This window comes from Gossypium arboreum, chromosome 11, assembly GCF_025698485.1.
Source record: "Gossypium arboreum isolate Shixiya-1 chromosome 11, ASM2569848v2, whole genome shotgun sequence".
Lineage (NCBI taxonomy): Eukaryota > Viridiplantae > Streptophyta > Magnoliopsida > Malvales > Malvaceae > Gossypium > Gossypium arboreum.
Window position 1 is genome coordinate 95,998,141 of NC_069080.1, and position 16,607 is coordinate 96,014,747.

Consider the following 16,607-nt stretch of genomic DNA (forward strand, 5'->3'; position numbering starts at 1 on the left):
TAGATATGAATTGATAGATTTCAGTTTTATACACTAAAGTGTACTACATGAGTGTATCCATCGATATTTAAAATAAATTCGATGACTAAAGTTCTGACATGGCTTGTAATGCCCCCGTACCCGAGACCGTCGCCGGAGTCGAGCACGAGATGTTAACGGACTTAATTCATTAATTAAACAGCTCAAACAATTTATTTTAGAATTTCCAGACAAGCTGGCTAACTGTATCATAGTCGCTAAAAAGTCCATATCTCGAGTTACGAAACTCAAAATCCAATTCCGTAAATTTTACCTGAAACTATACTCATATATCTACTTACTAATTTTTTTCTAGAATTTTTTGTTGGGCCAATTAGTACAGTTTATTAGTTAAAGTCTCTCCTTTTTTAGGGTTTGGCTACTCTGACCCCTATGTATTACGAATCAAATATCTCACTGTACAGAGTTTAAATGACTATTAAGTTTGTTTCTCATCAAACTAGACTCAATAAGGATTTCATACATGTAAGGTAAAACTTCTAATTGTTTTTGTACATTTTATGGTGAATTTTTAAATTCATAACAGGGGATTCAGAGATCGCTCTGACCCTGTTCTACTAAAACTTAAATATCTCATAAAATATAACTCATTTACCTATTTCATTTCTCCATATGAAACTAGACTCATAAAAATTAGATTCCATAACTTATTTATCATTCAATTCCATTTCTACTTTTTTTAGTGATTTTTCAAATTCACATAACTGCTTCTGTCTGATTCTGTTTTGTGGAAAATTTTACCTTTACAAGGATTTTCATGGTTTAGTTAAGACATAAAGCATACATGTTATCATATATACACTTGATTAGCCATTCCAATGGCTAATCATTCTCAAATATTTTCATTCCATCCATGGGCCATATCGTAAGATTATACACACAAAATGATTGGAATGCTATACATGCCATACTTCCAAAATTTACAAGTCATTATACATGATTGTCCAAGGATAGTCCAGGCGTGCCTCGATCGTCCCGATCTCCAAATTGACTTGTCAAAACTACAAAGAGGAGTAAGCATAGATGCTTAGTAAGTCCACATGCAAATAACAAATAACTTAACAAAGCAATTATACCAACCAACATTAGCATAATATCACCAAAACATATATTACATTTCTATTCATCATTCATCATCTTACCATATTATTGTTGTCGTATCAAGTCTCAACCCGAGGGTTAAGTACATACCTACCCAAAGTGCCCATTCCACAACACTTACCAATACGTCACTTGCATCTTGAGTATTCTTCCATTTCACTAGAATTTTACCCATTGAACACATCAGAATATAACTTGGATACATGGAAAGTTTGCACATAAGTGCCACATATATAGCCAAGCTACCATGTAACCCGCCCATAAGCGAACTCGGACTCAACTCAACGAGTTCGGATGCCTAGTTACATTTCACGAACTCGAACTCAACTCAACGAGTTTGGACGTTCGCATCCATAAGTGAACTCGGACTCAACTCAATGAGTTCGGATGCCCAAATATCTGAATCTATTCCTAAGGTTCAACGGGAATTTCCTCATTCATACTCTTTTACCATTCTCCTTGGAATACCAATGACGATACTTCAGTAGTTTTTCACATTTTTCACATAATTCACAAAATTTTTGCATGTTGTCCAACAAGGACCACAAAGCATAGAATTGCATGATAACAATAATAATATCACATAAAAAGCGTTAAATGATTTAAAATAACGGTTATATTACAATATTTACATATGAACTTACCTCGATACAAAATGAGAATAGTCGAGCCTATTCCTAGTAAACTTTATTTTTCCACCGATCTCGACTCGAATCTCTTTTCTCTTGATATATAATACCAAATTAATTTATTTAATACATACATTCATCAAAACAACCCTTAGTACGAACTTTGGCAAAATTACCATTTTGCCCCTAAACATTCACATATTTACACTTTTGCCCCAAGGCTCGTAAATTAAACCTCATCCTATTTTCTTATGTTTTATGTCATACTGATCATTTTTACCTTCTATAGCAACATCAAATTCACACTCTAAATTGTACGTATGAATATTAGGTATTTTTACCGATTATGTCATTTTACTCATTTTTACAAAAAATCACTTAGCAAAAGTTGTTTAACACAATCTCAAACTTCAAATTCTACCATAAAACATCAAAATTCATACATATCATCCATGGGTAAAATTTTAAATATAAAGCCTAGCTCAAAATATTGGTAGAAATAGGTAAACCGAGCTACGAGGATTTCAAAAATGTAAAGAACATTAAAAATGGGCATAGAAATCACTTACAATCAAGGCTTAAAAGTGCTGAAACCCTAGCTATGGTGGAGAGCAAAATTCAGCAGCAACTTATGGAGAAGATGATCATTTTTGTGTTATTTTTCCCATTTTATTTCATTTAATATCTAAATGACCAAAATGCCCTTCCTTACTAAACTTTCAAAAATTCCATCCATGTCTAATTTTTGTCCATAAACTTAGAAATTGGTCAAATTGCTATTTAAGACCTCCTAATTAATATTTCAAAGCAATTTCATACTAGAAACTTCTAGAATGCAAGTTTTGCAACTTATTCAATTTAGTCCCTAATTTCAAATTAAGCACTTTATGCATAGAATTTCTTCACGAAATTTTCACACAATCATGCAATCATATCATAGACCTCAAAATAATCAAAAATAATTATTTCTATCTCAGATTTTGTGGTCCTGAAACCACTATTCCGATTAGGCCCTAATTCGGGTTATCACATGGCTAAACTGAACTTAAAATGATTTGTCATGGATATATAAATGTAATATGGAATAATGATATGGAAAGCATATGTATACGAAAGTCATTAAATGATGAGCTCGTCCATGTTCTTGGTATTATGTGAATTACTTGACTAACATGATTGGTGAAGTTGTGTTTTAGACTATTAGCCAAATTGCTTGGATGCATTTTTGTATGCTTATTTTAAATGCAAATATGTGGTAAGTTAAATTCTTGTTATACGAACTTACTAAGAACTTGAAACGCTTACTCTATTTTATTTTCCCCTGTTTTACAGTTGTAACACCACTAACCTGTATCCGTTACAGAACTAGGGTTAAAAGGCATTACCGGACATATCAAAACATTTAACATTCATTCCACAATCATCATAGCATCATAGGTCACACATCAGTATAGAGTCCCTGATAAACTGTAATTCATACAAATTTTTATCCCATGCTTAGCACATTTTATGGATGATTTTTCCTTAAAATTGGTGAATTCGATGCTCCTAATGCCTTAATTTCATGTTTTATACTTAGGTGAGCATAGAAGAGTGAAAGGAACGAGAAACGGCCCAAAAACGGAGAAAATGGGCCAACGTACGAAATCAACACAGCCTGGACCTCCTCACACGGGCAGACCACATGACCGTGTCAATTTGGTAGAATCGAAGCACGACTCACACGGATGGACCACATGCCCGTGCCTATTTAATAGGCTTGACCACGACCTTAAGCAATCGCACACGGGCGTGTCACACGAGCGTGTTCCTGTAGAGCCCAAGTTTAGTCCGATTCGGAAAAAGCCAATTTTGAGGGTTCTTAGGCATTCTAAAGCCTATAAATACACCCTAGGGGAGGAAGAAAATGACACATAGGGGGGGAAGCAGGGAACTGCTCAAGGAAAGCCGATTGATCCATCTCAGAAGCCAGATTCATCATTAAGACTGAAGATCTCCCCTCAATTTCCCTTCAGAAGTTTTGGGTTTTTCTTTTTGTTTTGTATTCATTATTCTTCTGAGATGTTTACCTTTTTAGTTATGAACTAAAACCCCTAAATACCTAAGGGGAATGAAACCCAAGACAGATCTTGTTATTATTATCTGAATTGTATGATAAATATTTGACTTGTTCTTAATTATGTGTTCTTAATTCTTGTTTTGATATTCCAGGATATTGATTCAAGTTAAGCTTTTATTCAGAGGAGGAATAGACCTTGTCTAAGAGTACATTTGTCATAATTAAGCAGATTTGGTTGCGCGCTTAGAGATAGGGTGACAAGATTTTGCCAGATTAGGGTGAAACCTAATAAGGGGATCTATAGATCGAGTTAATGCAACCGTAGGGAGTTAATTAGAAAGATATTTCAATTATTCAACCTAGGGTTGGACGTTGTTAGTCTTGAGAGAGATAATAATATAACTTAGGGATTTCTACGGATCAAGTCAAATGAATAAATCGTCCGATTCAGAGTCAGATAACAAGTGAAGTCTAGGTAGATTTTTCCTTAGGTATTGTCTTAATTCAATCGTTTTTCCAAAAGTAATTCTCCAATTCTATTTTCTGTTATTTCTTAGTTTAGTTAATTAGTTAGATAAACATAACCCTTTTATTTTTTAGGCTAGATAATAAAAAGAAAGTTAATACTAGTACGTTTAGTTCCTTTGGGTTCGATAATCCGGTCTTGCTAAAGCTATACTACTGTTCGATAGGTACACTTGCCTTCATCGTGATAATAGTTAGTTTCAAGAACGATTCATTATAAATATTTAAAACCTGTCACGAATATCGCGTATCAAGTTTTTGGCGCCGTTGCCGGGGGACTAAGATATTAGGAACACTATTTTTATTGCTTTAGCCATTTAATTTTTCTGCAATTTAAATTTTATTCTAATTTTTATTACTAATTCAATTTTTTCCCTTTTTCTATCATGTTCTTATAGTTTATGACTAGAAGAAACCCGTTAGGACCATTACTTTTTGACAGTGAGATCGATCGCACAGTTCGCAGAAACCAAAGAGAAAAAAGGCGAAGATTAAGATACACAGAGAACAAGCAAGAGGACGATATACGAACCACAACCGAGGAGATGGCTAAAAACCAAGAAAATCCGCTACCTCCTGTAATTGCTGTTAATCAAAATCCTGCTCCACGCACTATGTATGATTATGCTAAACCTAATTCAACAGGATCTGAGTCAAGTATAGTTAGACCTACTATTGCTGCAAATAATTTTGAACTGAAACCTAACACAATTCAAATGTTACAATAGTTTGTTCAGTTTGATGGTTTGCAGGACGAGGATCCCAACGCTCACTTGGAAAATTTCCTTAAATTTTGCGATACCTTCAAAATTAATGGCATTTCTGATGACACCATTCGCCTTCGTTTGTTTCCCTTTTCATTAAGGAATAAGGCTAAACAATGGTTGAACTCCCACGATGGTTAATCACTACTTGGGAACAAATGACCAAAAAATTAAAATATTTTCCACCGGCTAAAATAGCCAAATTACGTAATGATATCTCTTCTTTTGTGCAGATGGATTTAGAAACACTCTACGATGCATGGGAGCGATACAAAGACCTTTTAAGAAGGTGCCCTTACCATGGGTTACCGCTTTGGCTACAGGTTCAAATGTTCCATAATGGCCTGAATCCTTCGACTCGGCAGATTATTGATACAGCCGCTAGAGGAACTATCAATAATAAGACACCTAAGGCAGCTTATGAATTTATTGAGGATATGTCACTGAATAACTATTAGTGGCAAGTTATGAGAACAAAGCCGAAGAAAGTAGCTGGTGTTTTCAACCTCGACACGGTTACTATGCTATCTAACCAAGTAGAACTCTTAAATAAAAAGATTGATGGTTTGTGTGGTTCTACTCAGGTACATCCAGTGATGAGATGCGATTCAAATGGAGGAGGAGCAAGCACAAAATATCAACCCTTCAACCCTAGCATCGAAGAGGAACAAGTACAATATATAGGTAACAATAACTCTGGACCCCAAAATAACCCATATAGTAACACTTACAATGCAGGTTGAAGGAATCGTCCCAATTTCTCGTGGGGCGGTCAAGGAGATCAAAGGCCACAACATCCTCCGGGTTTTCAACAACCACCCTACCAACAGGAAAAGAAGCCGAACCTTGAAAAGATGCTCTAAAAGTTTATATCAGTGTCAGAAACTCATTTTTAGAATACCGAGACAGCACTTAAGAATCAACAAGCATCAATCCAAGGGCTAGAAACTCAGATTGGACAGCTTGCCAAGTTGATTTCTAAATGACCACAAGGTAGCTTGCCAAGCAACATAGAATCTGACCCAAGGGAGCAACTCAACGCGATTACTAGTCAAGATGAGGAAGGGTTAATCATTCCTGAACCAGAACCAAGACAAGAAACTGAGATAAGCAGAGATAAAGGTGAGGTAAACCAAAAGGACCAGAAACCGGTAAGTACAGAATACAAACCTTATGTGCCATACCCTAATGCAACAAGGAAAGACCGCTTAGATGAACAATTTGGTAAATTTCTGAAACTCTTAAAAAATTACATATTAACTTACCGTTTATTGAAGCTCTATCGCAGATGCCAAACGCAATGAAATTTTTAAATGAGCTTTTAGCAAAAAAGCAAAAGTTGGACGAGGCTTCGCATGTGAAGATAAACGCAGTTTGCTCAGCTATTCTACGAAATAAATTACCCAAGAAATTGAAAGATCCAGGGAGTTTTACAATTCCTTGCTTAACTAGATGTTCATAATGCATTAGCTGATTTAGGGGCTAGTATTAACGTCATGCCTTACAAAATGTTTAAAAAACTAGGTCTTGGGAAACCCAAACATACTAGGATGGGCATTCAATTAGCAGATAAAACTATAAGATTTTCTAGGGTTATTATTGAAGATGTGCTAGTTAAAATTGATAAATTTATATTCCCGTTGACTTCGTTGTTCTTGACATAGAGGAGGATAGCAACACTCCTTTGATTTTAGGAAGGCCCTTTTTAGCAACTGCTAGAACAATTATTGATGTTGGCACAGGTGAGCTCACACTTCGTGTGGGAGATGAAACAATCACCATTCAAGCTCACAATTTCGACAACACATCAAAAATTGAAGGTGATTGTCTAAACCATTCTACTAAAATTGACAATATGGTGCAACATACTTTGCAGGAAATGAGTTTGAAAGAAGTACATGAGCCATTTTCAAGCAATAGTAGAGGACCTATTCATGAAGAACGAAGGCTACAAATCGATGAGCTAGATGAATGGCGTACACATAAATCGAGGGCACGCGATAAACCAAAACTATGCTAGAACAAGCTCAATACCTTTCCAAATCAACTTAAGGTTGGAGATAAAGTTTTATTAGATGCCGCAAATCCTCACATTGTCACTACTAAACCGAATGAAGAAATTCCTCTTACGGTACTTAGCATTTTCCCATTCGGTACAGTCGAGGTAAGTTATCCCAAGTTTGGCACTTTTAAGGTAAACAATACCAGCCTAAAACCTTATTTTGATGAGATTCATAGTAGGAATGAGGAGTATAAACTCCTGAAACCACCATGACCATTCAATGGAGAGGTAAGTCGAGCTTAGACTATAAATAAGTGCTTTTCGGGAGGTAACCCGAGCACTAACTGTATCAACTTCTTTAAATTTTAGTGTTTAATACCTAACTTACTAATGAAGCTTTTGAATACAGGTTGACCACACAAACACGGCCAAGCACACGAATGTACTTAGGACCGTGTGGAAATAGGGCAAAGATTTTCCCCAGCACAGGCTACGATAAATCACCACGGCCGTGCGACATGGCCATGGGCGAACTTGCCCAAACAACACAGGCGTGCGACTCGCCTGTGCCTGGAAACCATGGCTGAACCTGTCAAATTAACACGAGCATGGACCTTCATACACGAGCATAAGAGAAGCGAACAAAGATAGACACAGTCGTACAACACGGCAGCGGGCATGGGGAAATTGTCAGACGCGCCCAAATTCAAAATTCGCGAATCATACCGGCAAAAATTGGGGAACACGAGCATATTCCCTAGCCCTGTGTCCCAAAATCTATAAATACGCTTCACTATTCATCATTTCCCTCACTCAAAATCCCTAACCCTAGCCGCCGCAGGTTCATACGGCCTCCTGCCACGCCCGTGCTCTGCCTTCAACCACATTTTTAACGCCTAAGCTCCTCACTCTTGCGTTTGTTTACTCCTTTATCTCAATCTTCTTCAATTATTTTGCTTCTTTCATGATTTCTATTCTCCATTTGACTATTTTACGCACACATTCATAGTTAGAATAGTAGATAAATGTATATTTTTTTTTAAGTTTTGTTTTGGTCAGTATATTAGGCTACATTCATTCATGGTTATTGTTTCTATAGGTTTCATGCTATTAACCTCACACAAATTCATTCTTTAGATATCTCCATTACTTATTCTTATAGGGTTATTTGGCACATTTACTTTGGCTGTTATAGCATAGGTTAATACGTAAGCCCCATGGAAAGTATTCACATTCCACTTCAATTTCCATTACAGGTACACCATGTCATCTTCACGAGGAAAGAAAGTCGCCATCCCTGCTTCGAAGAAAAGGAAGAGAGTGTCATCTTCCTCGAGTCCTATTGCGAAATTTGTCACCCCTTCCTGCAGTTCCCCATTGGGCCCCAAGAAGAACTTTTCCAGATTCTATGGGCCCGACCCTTAGAAGTGGGCCGCTGTATAGATTCGGCAGCACTACAACAAGTCCAACTCACGGATGTAATTTGGGCCCTCCTCACAATCGATCCTTGGGGGCTTTTCTTTGAGATTGTCAGCCGACATATCTTGAACTCACGATGGAACTTTGCTCAACGTTCCATCTTCAGACCGTGATAACTCGCTTTGATGACCCGGGAACAATCCAATTTTGCCTCGGCTGTCTAGTCTGCCAATTGAACGTCCCAGAGTTCGAAACCGTACTGGGCCTTTACATTGAGGAGTTCATGGAGGGGAATGAACTCCACGCTCTCAATCGCCACATCCATCACTCTCCTTCATGATGTTGGAACGCCCTCGCCCCCGGCGCTGCCTCCTACAATCCTAGCTGCTCCAAGTCTTCCTCCATCTCTGAGGTACTTACACACCATTCTGGCTCACACGTTAACAGGAAGACGAGAGACCACTGGCATCGTCAACACTCACGACGCCTACTTTCTATGGTGTATGTCGCACGGGCACGTCATAGACCTTGCTTATTTCATTGCCCTCGACATTCAACATCAGACGAAGCGGCATAGGAAGGGGGTTATCTCCATTGGGCCCTATGTAACGAGATTGGCTCAGCACTTCGAGCTCCTCAACATAGGAGCCCAATCATCCTCCCTCACTCTCATGGGCCAGATGTCCCCACAGGGCATCTCGAGCATGCTAAGTATGAGGATGATTGAGAAATGACGTGGCACTTTTTCTCCTTAGTACCGTTTCACCTAATCCACCGAGGAGAAGGCCCCCAAGGACATTACTGATATGTCCCTACACGTCATAAGGACCCACCGTCTCAGCCACCACCTCTTTCTCATCCAGTTCATGCGGCGGCTTCATATGTTGACATCTCTGAGTGCCTTACCCGGTTCGAGCAACAATGTTTTCAGCGCTTTGATAACATTGATGCTACTCTACAGCAGATTTGTCAGGACCTCCACATCTCATCGCCACCCACCTTGCGAACCATCTAGCGATGAAGATGTTTAAAAACTTTTATTTTATTTTAAGACTACTTTTTATTTTTCTTTCACCTTATTTTTATTAGGACTTATAATTATTATTTTACAATTTTTAATTTCGACTAATTCATATTGAGTACTGATTCTTCCTTATATATTTCCTAAAAAAGTTCCTGATTCTATCACAGTTATAAGAAGCTCCACAACTCACTATTACTCAGGAACTTGAAACTCCACTGGGAAAGGTTCTCCACGACTGCCATGTCTTACTCGACCATGACCATAGCTACCACCAGATATAATATTCTTTTGGTGCAGGACTTATAGACTAATGAACCTCTACTACCGCCGAAGTATCCTCCTCCACCCTCACACCAATTATTCTCCAAAACTCCAGTTCAAGAAAATTCAGTCATCACTCAGGAAGTTTCACTTCTCTCCCTGTCTTATTTTATATTCATTTCTATATATCTACCTTTGTACATTGAAGGCAATATACATCTTAAGTGTGGGGGGTATTCATTTCACTATCAGAAAAATCCCTGAATGATTGCCTTGTTCGCTTGAAAAGCTCTCATATCATGTTTAAGATAAATTTTGATTGATTTATGATGTTTATTGATATATCTTGAATTAAAACATAGGCATTTATGCATTGATTGTTTAAACTTTAAGACATTAAGGAATCAAGCATGATAAGTTGATTTTTGAAGAATTAAAAACTTTTATGTTGTTTCCCTAAGTTTAGGTATTATCTTGAGTTGGAATTCACAAGTTTAAACATTAAAAAGCCATAATTTTTGTGAGATCTTGAGCCTTTAGAGCATCCATTATTTCTTTCATGCTCACTTTCATTATGAGTGCGTCAGTAATGAATTGTTATTCTAGAACTTGCTTGATTAAGCATGTCAAGACCACATCATTTGATTTGATATGTCAAAATGATAAAGGCATTTAGGTTTATCCCACTCACTCCACAAAAGCCTACTTTCACAATTAACCCTTAGTGAACCCCCTTGAGCCTAACAACCAATTCATTGATGTACCCTCGATATTAACCCATAACTCATTATTGTTGAAATCCCCTAAATTAATTTGATCCCTATTTTTGTCGAGATTTGAGTTGGAATAATTGCTTAGCTATGTTTTATTCTATTTTGTAATTTGACTTGTTCTTAAAAAAATACATATATACATATTAGTAGTAGTGATCTTCTGAGCTAAAGAAGTTAGATTCCATATTCCGAGAAAAAGCTCTGTTGTACGCAATTGATGACTAGTCATTTTTCTAGTTAGGCAATTTTTCAATTCAATCTCTATTCTAACACTTTCTTTCTGTTTGTGACCACACCTTCTAACCAAAGCCACGTTACAACCCTCTAAAGAACTTTTAATTGATGTTTCATCTCAATTTATAGTGGTGGTTTCATGCAAGCCTATGGTAATGACTCTTCATTATTGACTATTGAGTGCTTCATTTATTGTCCTTAAACACCTCGAGTTATTTGAGTGAATCTTTAGTGAGGATGTGAAACTCTGTGATATTTTGAATCAAAGGTAATTACTTAAAAGAGGGGAGACATTTATGTTTTCATGATAAAATGCTCAACTTGGAATTTTTGAAACTTTGATGTTCTTTCAGTTGAATTTTCATTGTATGACTACCTATGGGTTATTTTGAGATATTATCGATAGAAATTTTAAGTTGAGAAGAATTTATTTTGATTATGAGTTGAGGATTTTGCTTGAAGACAAGTAAATGCTTAAGTGTGGGGGTATTTGATAAACCATAATTCATACATATTTTTATCCTATACTTAGCACATTTTATGGATGATTTTTCCTTAAAATTGGTGAATTCAATGCTCCTAATGCCTTAATTTCATGTTTTGTACTTAGGTGAGCATAGGAGAGTGAAAGGAACGAGAAACGAGCCAAAAATGAAGAAAATGGGCCAACATACGAAATCAACACGGCCTGGACCTCCTCACACGGGCAGACCACACGACCGTGTCAATTTGGAAGAATCGAAGCACGACTCACACGAGTGGACCACACATCCGTGCCTATTTAACAGGCTTGACCATGGCCTGAAGCAATCACACACGGGCGTGTCACACGGGCGTGTTCCTGCGGAGCCCAAGTTTAGTCTAATTTGGAAAAAACTAATTTTGAAGGTTCTTAGGCATTCTAAAGCCTATAAATACACCCTAGGGGAGGAGGAAAATGACACATAGGGAGGGAAGCAGGGAACTGCTCAGGGAAAGCCGATTGATCCATCTCAGAAGCCGGATTCATCATCAAGACTGAAGATCTCCCCTCAATTTCCCTTCAGGAGTTTTGGGTTTTTCTTTATGTTTTGTATTCATTATTCTTCTGAGATGTTTACCTTTTTAGTTATGAACTAAAACCCCTAAATACCTAAGGGGAATGAAACCCAAGACAGATCTTGTTATTATTATCTAAATTGTATGATAAATATTTGACTTGTTCTTAATTATGTGTTCTTAATTCTTGTTTTGATATTCCAGGATATTGATTCAAGTTAAGCTCTTATTCAGAGGAGGAATAGACCCTCTCTAAGAGTATATTTGTCATAATTAAGCGGAGTTGGTTGCGCCCCTAGAGATAGGGTGACAAGATTTTGCCGGATTAGGGTGAAACCTAATAAGGGGATCCATAGATCGAGTTAATACAACCCTAGGGTGTTAATTAGAAAGAGATTTCAATTATTTAATCTAGGGTTAGATGTTGTTAGTCTTGAGAGAGATAATAATATAACTTAGGGATTTCTACGGATCAAGTCAAATGGATAAATTGTTTGATTCAGAGTCAGATAACAAGTGAAGTCTAGGTGGACTTTTCCTTAGGTATTGTCTTAATTCAATCGTTTTTCCAAAAGTAATTCCCCAATTCTATTTTCTGTGGTTTCTTAGTTTAGTTAATTAGTTAATACTAGTACTTTTAGTTCCTTTGGGTTCGATAATCCGGTCTTGCTAAAGCTATACTATTGTTCGATAGGTACACTTACCTTCATCGTGATAATAGTTAGTTTCAAGAACAATTCATTATAAATATTTAAAACCTGTCACGAATACCGCTTATCAGTCCCTTACATAGGGCAACGAGACCTTAAACATGCTTTAGAAAAGGTCGGGACTAAATCTAACACATACAAAATTTTTCAAAACTTAAACATTTTTCACAGTTATAAAGGTCACACGCCCGCGTGAACAGGCTGTGTGCCTCACACGGTAATAGACACGTCCGTGTGTCTAGGTCGTGGCAAAACTGGGCATACATACTGACTTAACCACACGGCTACAAGACACACCCATGTACCTTGGTCGTGGTCAAAATTGACTTGGGTCTAATGGTCGACCACACGTCTGAGTGTCCAGCCCGTGTACCCATCGAAATGGCCAGACACGCCCATGTGTCAAGGCTGTGTGTCTCACATGGCTACCAGACATGCCCATGTGTGTAGGCTATGCTTGAGACTGACTTGTACAAATAAGTTACAATAGACACACGGTTGAGAGACCCGTCCGTGTGCTCAACCGTGTGGGGTGAAATTAGACTTGGTTTAAGCCACATTTCCCACCTATCACAAGCACACCAAATCCACAACATTTTTGCATCATTAGCATACATTTATAGGCAACCAAATCAACCAATTCATGCATATTCCATGCCATTCAGATACCATCCAATTTACTACTCAAATCCACAACCAAAGTATACCAAATCAATACACCAAAATCATTACAAATTATATGAGTTTCAAATGTATAAACTCATTATCTTATCACAATTTTCATACCATAAAATTTATCATTTCAACATTTCATAATCAAACCATCACATAAGCAATACATACATCAATAACTTATTTAGCAAACACACCATTTAGGCCAACTTAAGAGGCCATACATATCAAGAACTACAAGCCAAAACTCATGGCTAATATTCACATAAAAAAACATACCAAAATGACATTAGCCTATACATGCCATGTACCATATATATAACTCTCAAAATGGTACCAAAATAGATGTCTAATAGTGTGAATGAGTCACTGACGATCCCCGAATCTGAGCTAGCATTATAACACTGTAAAGCAGAGAACATTTCACACAGTAAGCTTTAAAACTTAGAAAGTTCATACCAAAGATAATCAATTCATCCATCAATTCTATTCCATCTCATTTAATATGTTCATACGAATTCATCAAGCATCATACACATAGTATCATCTAACACATAGGTATTGAACATACCTGAACTATCCCGTATTTATTCAGTTCATTCTCACCTCTTGTTCAAATACATTAATTCATTCAGAAGTCTTTCCATGCTTTAAGAATTCGCACACTTTGTGCATTAATGATTAGCCAAAGCCATAAAGATCTCACACATTTAGTGTCATCTCAAAAAACTGAAATTATCTCGATATCACACACTTAGTGCCTCATATAGCTAAAGCTATTCCAACTCGCACACTTAGTGTTATTTATAGCCGAAGCTATTTGAATAGCACACTTAGTACCGAACATAGTCGATTTATCATCGTGTTCAAACCAAGCTCAAATATATACAATTTATATATTATCAAAACATTAAAACATAAATTGTATCATCATTTATCACGTACGAACTTACATTGTACTTGTAATTAACGATTCGGATCATTTACTCGATAATCTTCGATTTTCCTCGATCTAAATTCGAATTCCTCTTTTCTTGATCTATATGTATTCAAAATTATCCCTTTTATTCAAAAAATCATTCAATTCAATCGACTTACACATATTTAGGGCATTTTACAAATTAACCCTCACATTTTCACATTTTAACACTTTAGTCCCTATTTCACAAGAACACCAATTACACCAAATTTCCATACACACTTGCTTATCCGAATATACATGGTGTTCATGTAAGCCCACACATTTCATTTATTTTACATTTTAGTCCCTCAAAATATCATTTTTATAATTTAGCCCAAATTACTCAAATTCATCAAAAACTCAAAGACAAGACATGTTAACCCAACATCAAACTTCCATATACTATCATCAAAATTCATAAAACTTATAATATCAACAATGGCACAACTCAAAATCATCAACAAAATCAGAAACTGAGACATCGGCTTGATAGATTACTAAGCAATGATCACAAAAACGTAAAAATTATCAAAAACTGAGCAAAACTCATACCTTAATCAAAATGAGCAAGGTCTGAATATCAAAACCTAGCTTTTTGCTTCTTCTTCTTTTAATTTTCGACATGGATGAACATAAAAGTGAATAATTTCATGCTTTTGTTTTATTAAAAACATAATAATTCATCATTTACTAATTTGCCCTTTATTAATTAACATACAATTCATGTTAATTAAGGCTATTAATGTCCATTTAACTATGTAAATGGCATATTAACCACATAAGGACCTCTCAATTAAAAAGACATAGCAATTAAGCACTTTAACAAACAGTAGGCAACTTTTACATTTTATGCGATTAGATCCTTTTATCAAATTAAGCACACAATTGATAAAATTAACACACAAAACTTTCACACATGCTTATACACATACCGTAAACATAGAAAATAATATTAAAATATTTTTCTAATTCAAATTTGTGGTCCCAAAACCACTATTTCAACTAGTGTCTAAACCGGGCTATTACAATTGTGCTCGAAAGCTTGTAAAGGTTGGAGATCAGTCGGAGCATTGTCACACTATCCTTTATCTCATTTTGGTATAAGTAGAAACCTTATATTGATATAATGGCATGTATAGTCTAATTTAGCCAATAATGGCATATAATAATTGTTTGTAGTCTAGCCATTGGAATGGCTAATGATAGTATGTTTAGTTAATATATATATGAGGTTATAATATGGTTAATACATGTATGCTTGGTATGGTTTGATTGAATTATAAAAAGCATATATGTATTACAAAGGTAAGTTTGAATACATGTGATGATATATCTTATATAATGTTAATATTAGTTTGGTTTTAATGCCTTGAATTGGTTGGTATATGTATGTATGTATTGGTGTAGGTTAAAGGCAAAAATTGGGTGAGAAATAAGGCTAGAAAAAAGTCTTACTCTATTCACACGGGTAGACACATGGGCATGTGTCTCAACCGTGTGTGACACATGGCCATGCGCACTGGTGTAAACTAAAAATATATAGGATTTTTCCTATGTAATTTATCACCTTTTACTTAAATTCATTGTTAAAACTAAGTAATTGTTTAATAAATTAATGAAATATGTGAAAATATGAAATGAGGACATAGAAATTATTAAAATGTGATTTTATGATTTATTATATAGTTTTCATGCATAAAATGGCCTTTTTATATTAATTTGGACATATTATATTTTTAAGACATAAAGTGGGCCATGCATGATTAAATTAATTAATAAAATATAAAATTATATTTAAAATTTCATTTTAAAATATTTCATTAATAAGTTGGGTTTTAATTAATTAATTAAATTAGATAAATTTTATTCTTTGGTCTTCTAATTTGTTGATTTATTTTGGACAGGTCTGATAGCTTTGTTGAAACTTACAAAACCGTCCAAATTGGAGACCAAGTCAACCCAATTTTCGACTACACTTGGCTGTCCACATAAACCAATTTTTGGTTTAATTGCATAATGTCTTTGCAATGTTGAAGAAATTAGAGATTTGCCTGAAGATTTTCACTTGATCGAGTCTCAGTCCTGAGTTGTTGCGGAACTTAAATTGAGCAAAAATCAGCTCAATTTCCTCAGTTCATGGCTAGGCACCCATTGAAGATGCTTGAAGAGATGAAACCTCTTATTTTTAGCAAACTACCCACCTCTCTTCACCTATAACTATGACTCCTTCATTCCCTAATTCATCATCCCTCATCATTCATCATTCTCTCTTCTCTCCAAATTCTCTTAGCCTTTTCCATTCCCCATGCCTAGCATCATCTCTTAACAGAGGTTTTAGCTATTAAGCCTTTTAAAGAGCCCTTGGTCGGCCACCTTGGAGATCCATCAGCAAAGGA

General features: G+C 36.0%; 1 non-coding gene across 1 annotated transcript; it reads right to left on the reverse strand.

Annotated features, from left to right (window-relative positions):
- Positions 1-5,317: 5,317 nt before the first annotated feature.
- LOC128285063 (small nucleolar RNA R71) lies at positions 5,318-5,424 on the reverse strand. The gene has a single exon (XR_008275478.1). It is a non-coding gene; the product is annotated as a small nucleolar RNA R71 (small nucleolar RNA).
- Positions 5,425-16,607: the final 11,183 nt, after the last annotated feature.